Source organism: Dama dama, chromosome 20 (genome assembly GCF_033118175.1).
Source record: "Dama dama isolate Ldn47 chromosome 20, ASM3311817v1, whole genome shotgun sequence".
NCBI classification, from domain to species: Eukaryota; Metazoa; Chordata; class Mammalia; order Artiodactyla; family Cervidae; genus Dama; species Dama dama.
Window position 1 is genome coordinate 111995683 of NC_083700.1, and position 11343 is coordinate 112007025.

Sequence of the window (11343 nt, forward strand, 5' to 3'; positions counted from 1 at the left end):
GAATGAACTGTTATTACTGGTTTTCCTCTTGCACTAAAGAGTATTTTCTACACCTAGAGCCACAGGCTGTTTTGATCCGCGGTATATGTAGTCTTGTCATTTTTGTCACACTTGCTTTTTCCTTGTTAAACCTCTCATGTGGGTCACTCATCCTGATTTGATTGGAGGGCGTTTTAAATGAGTGGTGGGGTTTTACACCCTCCCCGCCTTTTTATTTTTGGTTTCGGATTTTTTGATGGATTGCTTTGATATATGGAGACATTCTGGGTTTTGGAGCTGTTATATAACTAGGAACATCTATAAATTGGGGTGATTATGTAGGGCTAGCCTGTGCAAGCTCAGAAAGACCTGGTTCCCCAGCATTCCCAGTCTGTTGGTGTATGCTGGATCTGAGGTGCCTCACAGACACCCAGGGAACACGGCCTGCTGGGAGTGAAAAGTGAGGCTCCAGTGAGCTGGGATTTGAGAGCTGAAGATGCCGTCTGTCATGGGGATCTGCAGGGCATGCGTGGCGAGCCCAGGCTGTACCACCTGCTGTGCTTGGCGCTGGTGGACCAGATGGACCCGACCACTTCTCTTTGCTACAGCAACTCACAACCTGTCTGCCCACCACTCCACTAGTGTTTCAGGGCTGCTGTCCTGTTGCAGAACCGAATTTGGGTCTGCTCTTCCGCAGTGAAGCCAATCTAGGGACACAGGGCCATGAGAAGGAAAGTAAGGTTTCCTGCAGGAGCTAAGCAAGGAGTCCAGGCAGCTAGTGCTCAGAAGACCCAAATTCACTGATGGCCTTCAGGGACAAGCTTTTAAAACCAGGGTCGGGGAGGCGGGGTGTGGAGGGAGGGGGGGGTTTGTGATCAGCCCGTGGACAGTCTTCTGATTGGTTGGTAATGAGGTAATCGGGACTCAGCATCATTAGCCTTCTGGCTGCAACAGGTCTGTGGTCTCCATGCTGTGGGCAGCGTCCAGTTAACTTCTCCCACCTGGTCGGGGTTTCGTTATCCGCAAATCAGCTGAGAGGACTTAGTGCAGAATGCTGTTACCTGTCACCCCGGAGGAGGAACTGAAGCTCCCGGACTTTGTTTAATGGCTGAAGAATTTGTTGTTTTGTCTTGCTTGATAGCTTGCTTTCTGCATTGCTTTTCCCTTCTCTGATTAAATGTATTCAAAACTTTTATTAAGCTTCTTCTACAGACACAGGGCAGGCAGAGGACATGTGTTGGGGGGGAGGTCAGTGCGTGGGGCATCGTCCCGGGGAGGCCCCGACGGGTCCTGCTTGGTTCCAGTCCCATGGACTAGGGGGCTTAAAAAGAGTCATTCATTTTCTCACAGTCCTGAAGCCTGGAAGTCCGAGGTCACGGTGATGCCTTCCTTCCGAGGCCTCTCTCCCTGGTTTGGGGCTGGTCGTCTCTCCCCGTGTCTTCACACCAGTTTCACTCTGTGTGTGCCCGTGTCCGAATCTTCTCCCATAAGGACACCTGTCACATGGGGTTAGGGCCCATCCTAAAGGCCTCATTAACCACAGGCTCTTCAAAGGCCTTGTCACCCAATGCAGTCACGTTCGAGGGACTGGGCTTAGGACTTCAGCATCAGAATCAGGGAGGCTGTAATTCAGCCCAGAACAGCCACTGTCGAAGGGACCAGGTGATGCTTGTTTCAGTAGAGGTTATGGAAGCCCAGAGCCCAGTTTCCATAGGTGTAACAGGATCTTCCCCAGGAATGGCAAGGAGTAAGGGGAGGATGCAAAATGGGAACTAGGGGGGAAAAGCAGGATGTGCCAGTTTTAAATTAAGTCAGTGGCTGCTGATGGCTTCTGTGTGGTTCCAGAGCCAGAGAGTAAGTGTTTTAGGCTTTGCAAGTCACATCATCTTTCCTGCAACTCCTGAACTGTACGTGCCATGTAAAGCAGCCATATGTAAGGACAGACATGACCACATTCTGATGAAACTTTATTTACAGAAAAGAGGCAGAAGGTAGATTTGGCTCACAGGACAGACTTTGCCAGCCCCAGTCCTGCAGGATTCCCAGTGCGAACAGTCTCTGTAGGGTGCACTGGCCTTGAAATTCCTGTTGAAACAAGAATGAACCCAAGGCTCAGGTTTTTACATCCAACTCTCCAGATGGGGAGTTCGCAGCGTCAGCTCGGTCCAGTGTGTAAGTGATGCAGGGATGCGAGCGGAGGAGGGTGCAGACCCCACCCCTGCAACAGACACTTCCGTGCATGAATTTCCACTCCTTTGGGTCCAGGCATGTATGTTCCTCTAAAGTGTGTATTTGTTATCTGTAAGCGACAGCTTGGCATAATGAGAGAGCAGGAACAGGATGGATAGAGAGTGAAGTTCTGTTCTGGAAAAGCAGGCTATTGGGGAGACAAGCGGGGAGTGACACCAGATCAGGGGGGCTTCTGCAGGAGAAGAATGTCCCTGTCCCTCATATGATCATCTGAACCCTCTGCTTCCCCAGTTTCTAATGATGAAATGTATCTCTCAACCAAATGCGCTTTTCTAGTTTATTTTTAAGTCGGCGAAACACAAGTAGTAGTTGTTGTTGTTGCTCAGTCACTCAGCTGTGTCCGACTCTTTGCGACCCCATGGACTGCAGCACGCCAGGCTTCCCTGTCCTTCACTATCTCCCGGAGCTTGCTCAAACTCATGACCGTCGAGTCAGTGATGCCATCCAACCATCTCCTCTGTCCTCCCCTCCTCCTCCTGCCCTCAATCTTTCCCAGCATCAGGGTCTTTTCCAATGAGTCAGCTCTTCACATCAGGTGGCCAAAGGATTGGAGCTTCCGCTTCAACGTCAGTTCTTCCAGTGGTTTCCGTTAGGATTGATTGGTTTGATCTCCTGCTGTCCAAGGCACAAATAGATAAGTTTAATACATTTTATGGGAACAATCTTGATGAGAGTAAAAGTACTGAATGCAAATGTGAAACTTAAGTGATTGGTGATGATACTCTTTGACTATTGTAAAGATACCAGCTTTCCTCTGTGATATTTTAGAAATTCGTAGAAACCTTGAACTGCTATCAGGAGAATCTACTCAAAAGTACTAAGAACGGGAATCGTCATAACACTGAGGCACCCTTAACAGTGTCCCTTACAGAACCAAAGAAGGATGCAAACAGCACTTCTTTTTTTAGAAGCAGCAATATGAAACATTTCTGAACTTGTGTGAATGGATTCAAACCCTGGAAAAACTACCATCTTTTTAAACTTGATAATTAGGGAGCTGTAGTACACCCTCCAGTGCAGTGGGATAATTCAATTTATATGACTGCTGAATCACACGCGGACTCTCCTTTGCTTTCAGTCAAATGTGTGTGTGGCCTCCAGTGGCTGTTAAAGCAGATGAGAAATGCTGCCTCTGAGCGAAGATCAGCGCTTCATGGATGTGTCTGCTGATGGTCTGATCTTTCCATGGCTCAGCCTGCGGCGGGCAGGTCCTCCCTTGCCTCGTAGGACCCTGGCCGTTAAATGTTCTCCTGGTGTCGTGATGCTCTCTGGGCTCTCAGGCACCAAGGCCACTGGTCCCCGAGACTCAAAACAAAGACTGATTTGCCTGCTTAAGACCCCCAGCCTTGAACGCAGTCAGTAAATCTTTGTTGGTAAATAATTGCTATCGAGCAGAGTTTTAATATAAATTTATGAGTGGTGTTTTATCACAGCTTGGGGCTGCAACGGGCACTGAGTGATGGATTTCAGACGCCACTTACATTCATTACATTAACTTTGTAAGTTATTTAAAGCTTGTATACTTAACATTGCTTTTGGCTTTCAGTGACCTCTTGGGACCAGGCAGGACTACACACGGCTAATAAAGAGATTGCAGCCGAAAAGACAATTCTACTCTTTGCTCCACTGTAGAAAGTGGTCCTTGGGCCAAGAAAGCAAGAAATGCCTGCCTGGAGTCTGATGTTGTGGTTGTAGATCATTAAAAAATCAGCCTTTCTGGGGCATCAAAGAACAAAATGGTAACAATTAGACCAGCATTTGCCATTTCCAAGTAAGAGAAGGGGAATCTGAAATGGGAGGAAGCCCATCAATTTCTTACTGTGCAAACAGGCCAAAGATGTTGAAAGCTTTGCAGTTGGTCTGGAGGGTGAAATGATTGACAGGGAGGCGGCATTGCGTCTGGTTTTGAGCACAGACTACTGCTTCTGGCTCTTGTGCCGCAGTGGTTATCTGCTGCCAGGGATTAACTCACATCAGAGTGGTTTAAAGCAGTAGCCATTTTCTTATTGCTCATGATTCTGTGCGTCAGGAATCTGGACCTGGGATGTTGGAGACAGCTCATCTCTGCCCACAAAATGCCTTCTAGGGCTGGGATGCCCATGGTGATTCCTTCACTTGTATCAGTGTATCAGCAGACGTGGCTCCTGTTGGCAGGGGGTTGATGCCTACTGGTCAGTGACAACTGTCCCATACATGAGACCCACATTCTTCCTGTGTGGTCTCAGGGTCTCTGCCTCTCTGTGTCTCTGTCTTCCTAGCAATATGGTCCAGTTTCTTCTAAGGATATGCTGGGGCTCCCAAGGGCATAAAAACAGGAGCATGTTAGGCCTCCCTCAGGCTTTGGCCAGAATAATAGCATCACTTCCAGCACATTCTGTTGGTTAAATTGAGCCTGGGGTCCCGGGACGACACAGCGAGCTGGGTTTTTGAGGGTCATCTTTGGAGACTGACTGCTTCAGTCTGCCCTCGCAGCTGCAAAACACCCTCACCCTGATTCACAGGGTCTCATTCTGTATGGCATCAGGCTTCCATCCAAGACTGTCACCCACGTCAGGTATGTATATAGATGAGGCTCCTGGGGTAGAATCCTTTCCGTCTGAGGACCAGGTACTCAAGAGATAAGTAATGTTCCACACATGCACAGTCACACGGTACTGATACAGTGACAGGAGAACCACAGCTGATGCCTTATTCCCAGAAGGAGAGGGACCGGACACCTGTAGCTGTTTCTTATCCCCAGTTCTGAACCCAGCCGGGCACCCAGTCTGCCCTGCTCTGGGCAAGGGGATGTTATGCTCCCAGGGGCATCCTCCTGGGTCCTGGTCTCTGTCTGAGTCGACCTTCCTCCTCCATAACTAGTGGCCTGTGTTCATAGCTACGTAGCTTCCTCAGCCTGCTTCCTGCTGTACTTGGGTTGGAAGCCCAGAACCTCTTTTCATTTTGAACCTTCTCTGTGCTTTTTAGTCCAAAGTGGTGTAATTCCTTAAAAAAAAACCTCATGGGTGTCTTTTGTATCAAATTACAAATTCCATCCATTAGACAAAGGCCAATCTACACATCCCTGTCTCTGATCCACAGGTCTTCTCTAACATGAAGGGCCTACCTTAAATCTTTCTGAGTTCTGGAGAAAGGGGTCTGAATGACACACCTTGGTGGTGTCTATATTTTAAAATCACATCTCCTGGCATTCAGGGCTTCCCTGGTGGCTCAGATGGTAAAGAATTTACCTGCCATGTGGGAGACCCCGGTTCGATCCCTGGGTCAGAAGATATGCTGGAGAAGGGAATGGCAACCCACTCCAGTATTCTGGCCTGGAGAATCCCATGGACAGAGGAAACTGGCGGGCTATAGTCCATGGGGTTGCAAACAGAAGGACACGAATTAGCAGTTAACAATTTCAGTTTTCACTCCTAGCATTCTCTGGATTCAATCTTTGATCTGAGGCCAGTTCTTATTCTCAGAGGTTTCTGCTAGAGAAGAAGCTGGGGCTGAGAAGACCGTTTTTCTCATGGTCTGGACCAGCAAGGTTTTGAAATCAGAAATGGTCATAAGACAACTCACACAGGGGCAGGAATAACATGAAGCCTGGTGCAAATGGGAGTTATCTTGAGATCAGCTACCAAGCTGGCTGTGTGCCCTGGGTAAGCTACATACCCTCTGTGTGCCTCAGTGGCCTCGTCTGTAAAATGGGGATAATCAGAGTAATTACCAGCAGGTGGTCATAAGCTTTTGTGGGGGTTAATTCTTAACTTGTGAGGCTCTTAAAGCAGCATCTGGCTCACAATGAGCCCAATATTGTTTTGAAATAAAATTTTTTAAAAACAGACGCATAAGCCATACAGGAGTCAAATAAAACATTAACCATAATTGACATCTACACTGGGGTCGATGGTCAGTGAGAAACAGTCTGAAGCAGGAAATCGTTTTTACATGTACAAAAGTGGCATCTGAAAGATAGACCGAGGATACATTTTGACATTCTGCCGTGCGGTTTTGCCCTGGGTCACGCAGGATCAAAGGGACTTAGGATCAGCAGGACCGTCTACGCTCGCTGAGGGGTCTGCCCGCCCGCGTGTCTCCGGCAGAGCGCCTTCCGGCCTCTGTCATCTTCTAGCTGGTGGGATCACGGCTTCACGTCCTTCAAAAGTTTAAAATGAACTATTTTTAGGGTTTTCCTTTTCCTTGGCGCTTAGAGTAGAAAGTGTGTGAGTTCGGGAAGGCAGAAGCACAGGGGGATCCAGTCTAGGGGCTCAGCCAGATGCAGTGAAGGCCTTTCTGGCATGTTTGAGCATTGTGGTTCACTGGTAGAAGTTTGTCCTAAAGGGAGGCTATGGGTTCTCCCCCTTTGGCACTTTGGGGGATCCTGACTGTGTTCAGAGGAGAACAAACCCTGTCAGAGCTCTGGAACCTTTTGCTTCCAAAGGAGTTGGGGGGTAAGACCAGGCTTGGCTGTGTAGCTGTGATATCTTACTGGACCTTTGTAGCAACTAGCCTTGGTCCCTTGAAGTCAGGGTATGCTGGGACAGGCTCTGCTCCAGACTTTCAGACCAACCCCCCCGCCCTTCCGCGCCGTCTCTGCTCACCCATGGACTCCTGCTCGGGCAGCTCAAGGGATCTAGACCAATGGGCCCACTGTCCACAGGGATGCTCAAGCAGGGTGGCCCCACGCAGGGATCCTGCACAAAAGTTCATCTAGCAGATTTGGGACTGAAAGTTTCACCTTTCAGAGCCTCTTGAGATTCTGCTATTCTGTGATTCCCACTTGATACAAATTACTCTTTAAAAAATCAGTGTTCAGAATTAATTTAAGAAAGAAAAAAAAAAAATAGAAGCAACAGGAAACACGTCTTGAATCCACTGAAGCTGTTTCCTGAGTCTCCTCATTTGAAGTCCAACTGAACCTCTGATTACACGAGTTCGTCCTGCCTGCTGCCTCCGAAGCCCTAGCTTTCTACCGTAATTCATCAAAGAGCTCGCCTCCCATCATGTTTTTCAGGATGGGGCTCTCTTCATTATTTACGGAGAGACCACCGAACATGCTGGTTTCTCTTGGTGTTGTGGCTGACCTTTACTAAAGGTTCACATGGATATGTGCACAAGTGGACCCTGACGTCTAGAGCTGTGGGCATTAATCCAGGACTCCCCTTCCAGGAAGTGAAAGGCCGTGGATGGCCGTTGTCTGGGTGATAGGATGGCGGTCCCATGTGGCCTGCTGTGAGTCCAGCGCCTTGGTCCAGACTCCGCTACTGCCTTCTGCTGACTCTTGGCACGAGGTCACAAACACAGAGGGGCCTGCGTCTGACCTGCGCATGTGTTGGGCTTGGCCTGAATTACACGCAGATAGTGTATAATCCATTGCCGACATTCTACAATAAGGAGCTATCCCTAAAGCTCCAGTTTTTCTTTCTCTCTTGACTCATCAGGAGATCTGGAAACGTAGACACAAACTTTGCGTTCCCTGCACAGTTCAGGGAGGCCGTTCCTGGAAGGGTGGCCTCACTGGGCCTCGGTGAGCCTCCATCCTGATCTGACCTTCTCCACTCACAATAGCCCTGACCACCCCTTCCTGGAATTTTTTAGTAGCCTTGAGATGTGCTTCCATAAATTCCTCATCGCGGTCTCCCCTCTCTCAAGGACACTCAGTGTTTAGGACATTCTCAGGGTACTCTTAAGATTCAGCAAACAGAAACCTCTTCCTCTGGGTCCACGTGCAGTAGATTTTAGGGGGCACATTTGAATCTGTTCCTGTTAGAAGGGTGCTTGTCATTTCTTTCACTGTGTGAATATGAAATACCAGTACCGATCGGCCACCACCCCTCAGGAGTGGAATCGGACCTGAGTGACCTGAGGATCCTGGATGACCCGCTGCTCTTGGGTTGGGGATTTGTGCCAGGAGAGAAGGAGCTGGTGCTTTGGGACTGAAGGCTTTGGGCTGAGCCATGGCGGGGACACTGGTAGGCTCAACCGCGGTGGTCATTTCCAGGTCTGAACTTAGCAGCCTGCAGTGCTAACAGCAGGAGTGGAGAGGGCAGGGTGGCTGATCCCATCACTTCCCATCAGCTAACGAGTGCCCTCACCTCTGTGGTCAGAGTTCACGTCTGAACCGAGGGAACAGTAATAGCAACAGCCCCTGCCCTGCTGCTGACCGGGGACGAGTGAGCGAGAGAACGTGCGGCGATGCTTAGAAACGCGTCAGCACGTGCTCAGGCCGCTTAAAGAAACGTGCGCCTTACCTGACCCACCTCTGCCCAGACTGGCATCCGGGCGGCCCCGACGTGTGTGTACGTGTGAAGTGAGGAGCCAGGCAGCCACTCGGTCAGTCCCCACCTGGTGTCTGACGGGGGGAGTGATAAACCCAGCTGGGGCCAAGACTGAAGGACAGAAATGAGACTCGGAGCACACCAGAGTGGTCTTCAGGCCTGCTGAATTCTGCAGTGTTTGAATAGTGCAGGTAATCAGAGATAATCCTCTGAGGTGAACCACGGGGTTTATTTAAGATTGTAAAGATTTGGATTTTTTTTTTTTTTTGCAAGATATTGTTTTCCTAGCACCCAATAAATTGCCTAATTTAAGTCTCCAGAAAACTATGATGTCCCCTCTTCACTTGGCCTCCTGGTAAATTGTCCCTTTATTCCCTCAAGAAAGGAGTCTTCATTCCCCTCACCAGGCAGTGCAGGGCTTGCTCCTGAAAGTGCCCCGAAGACGGCCTGAGGACTTCTGTGTGTCCCTCTTCACGGAGCCCCGGAGTGGGACCTTCGGCCTGTCTTGCATTTGAGGAAGAAAGGAAAAGCTTTCTGAGGAGGACCTCCTAGGTGGCCCAGTGGCTGGCTCTGCACTCCCAATGCGGGGGGCACAGGTTCGATCCCTGGTCAGGGAACTAGAGCCCACAGCTGCAGCTGAGACCTGGCACAGCCAAATGAATAAATGAATAAAAATAGTAAAATATCTTTAAAAAGAAAAGGCTTTCTGAAACACTGGGGCAGCTCTTAGCCAATCACACACAGTAACCCTGGCCCCTGGTATTGCTGGAATTCCATCTGAAATGGAGGGTGGGAAAATGTGAGCCTACAGAAGAACTTGTTTATATATGTGTGTGTGTGTGTGTGTGTATAATTTTATTTGGCTTTTTAAAAATGTGTATAATTTTGTTTATTTATTTGGCTGCGGTGGGTCTTGCTGCTCCTCACAGGCTTTCTCTGTTTGCAGCGGGCAGGCTCCTCATGGCGGCGGTGGCTTCTCTGGTTTCGGATCAGGGGTTGGTCTGGGGCACACGGGCTTCAGTGCCTGTGGCGCGTGGCATCTAGAGTGTGGGCTCAGTAACTCTGGGTGCGCAGGCTTGCTTTCTCCATGGCAAGTGGAAGCTTCCCAGACCAGGGGTCGAACCTGTGTCCCCTGCATCAGCAAGTGGGTTCTTAACCACCACACCACCAGGGAGGTCCCTGTGTCGGACTTTGTTAGGCTAAGTTTTAAAATCGTAGAAATCCCACTGGGGAGGGACTTTTAATGATGTTAAGTGGTTGCTTTTTCATCGTCACTAACTCACTGTCACTAATTGAGACCCCATATACACACTAGTTCTTACTGTGCCCTGAAACCTGTATCACCTCCGATGGTAGCTAACGTTTTTCTGTGGAGCTGGTTAGCTTTGTTGGTCTCGGTGTCCTGTTTGGTTTATATAGGATTAGATTCCAAGAAATCCAGGTCTGCAACTTTATGTCATGTGCTTATTTAAATAAGAACTTGCAAAAAAATGATCTTCCAAAGGTTTACTTGTTAGTTGCCTCAAAGTCTGAAATGTTTTCCCTCAGAAACAATAAACATCGTGGTCAGAGTCCCCAGATGGCTCAGTTCAGTTCAATTCAGTTGCTCAGTCGTGTCTGACTCTTTGCAGCCCCACGGACTGCAGCATGCCAGGCCTTCCCTGTCCATCATCAACTCCCAGAGTTTACTCAAACTCATGTTCATTGGGTCAGTGATGCCATCCAGCCATCTCATTCTCTGTCGTCCCCTTCTCCTCTTGCCTTCAAACTTTCCCAGCATCGGGGTCTTTTCCAATGAGTCAGTTCTTCGCATCAGGTGGCCAAGGTATTGCAGTTTCAGCTTTAGCATCAGTCCTTCCAATGAACACCCAGGACTGATCTCCTTTAGGATGGACTGGTTGGATCTCCTTGCAGTCCACGGGACTCTCAAGAGTCTTCAACACCACAGTTCAAAAGCATCAATTCTTCAGTGCTCGGCTTTCTTTAATCCATTATATTTGTAAAATTTGGCTATAAAAAAGCAATGTCATAATACTGGGAAACGGACTCAATGAACATGAGTTTGAGCAAACTCCAGGAGATGGTGAAAGACAGGGAAGCCTGGCATGCTGCAATCCATGGGGTCACAGATGCAATAGACTTTTGCAGTCCATGCAAAAAAAAAAGGCCTTCTTGGTTGTTTCTCAGACTTTGGTTCCTGGTTGATATAATTAGGAGGCGGATGGGGGCTGGTAAAAGTTCTTGGGAGGCCTCACCTCCTTAGGGTGTCAGACTCTGTCTCAGACTGACTGTTTTCTCTCTGCCTCCATCTGGGTGAATTAACCCGCGTTAGTCTTTCTCGGCCATAGTGATGATCGCGGGCTTCTCCTTGTCTTGGCTGTGCTGGCTGTCATCGCGGCACACGGGCAGGCTTCTCTCGCTGTGGGGCACAGGCTCCAGAGCGCGCGGGCTCAGCAGTCTCAGTGTGCTGGCTTCTCTGGTTCTGGTGCACACGGGCTCAGTTGCTCCAAGGCATGTGGAATCTTAGTTTCCCGACCAGGGATCAAACCCGCGTCCCTGCTTTGGAAGGCGGATTCTTAACCACTGGACCCCAGGGAAGCCCTGATCACATTAATAAGTGAGCAGCAAGAGGAAGAGCAAGGAGGGAGGTTCTCCTGTTTTCGTTTCTGTGGACGGGAGTTAGACGAATCCAGATGTGAAAGCGCAAGTTTAAAACTGACTTGACTAGGAGGGCGTGGGGCTTCCCTGGTGGCTCAGATGGTAAAGAATCTGCCTGCAATGCAGGAGACCTGGGTTCATTTCCTGGGTCATGTAGATCCTCTGGAGAAGGGAATAGCAACCCACTCCAGTATTT

General features: G+C 49.2%; 1 protein-coding gene across 4 annotated transcripts in view; it reads left to right on the forward strand.

The window, feature by feature from the left end:
* AGAP1 (ArfGAP with GTPase domain, ankyrin repeat and PH domain 1) overlaps positions 1 to 11343 on the forward strand; it is a 577143-nt gene that overhangs the window by 352737 nt on the left and 213063 nt on the right. The gene's annotated exons all lie outside the window — the stretch shown is intronic.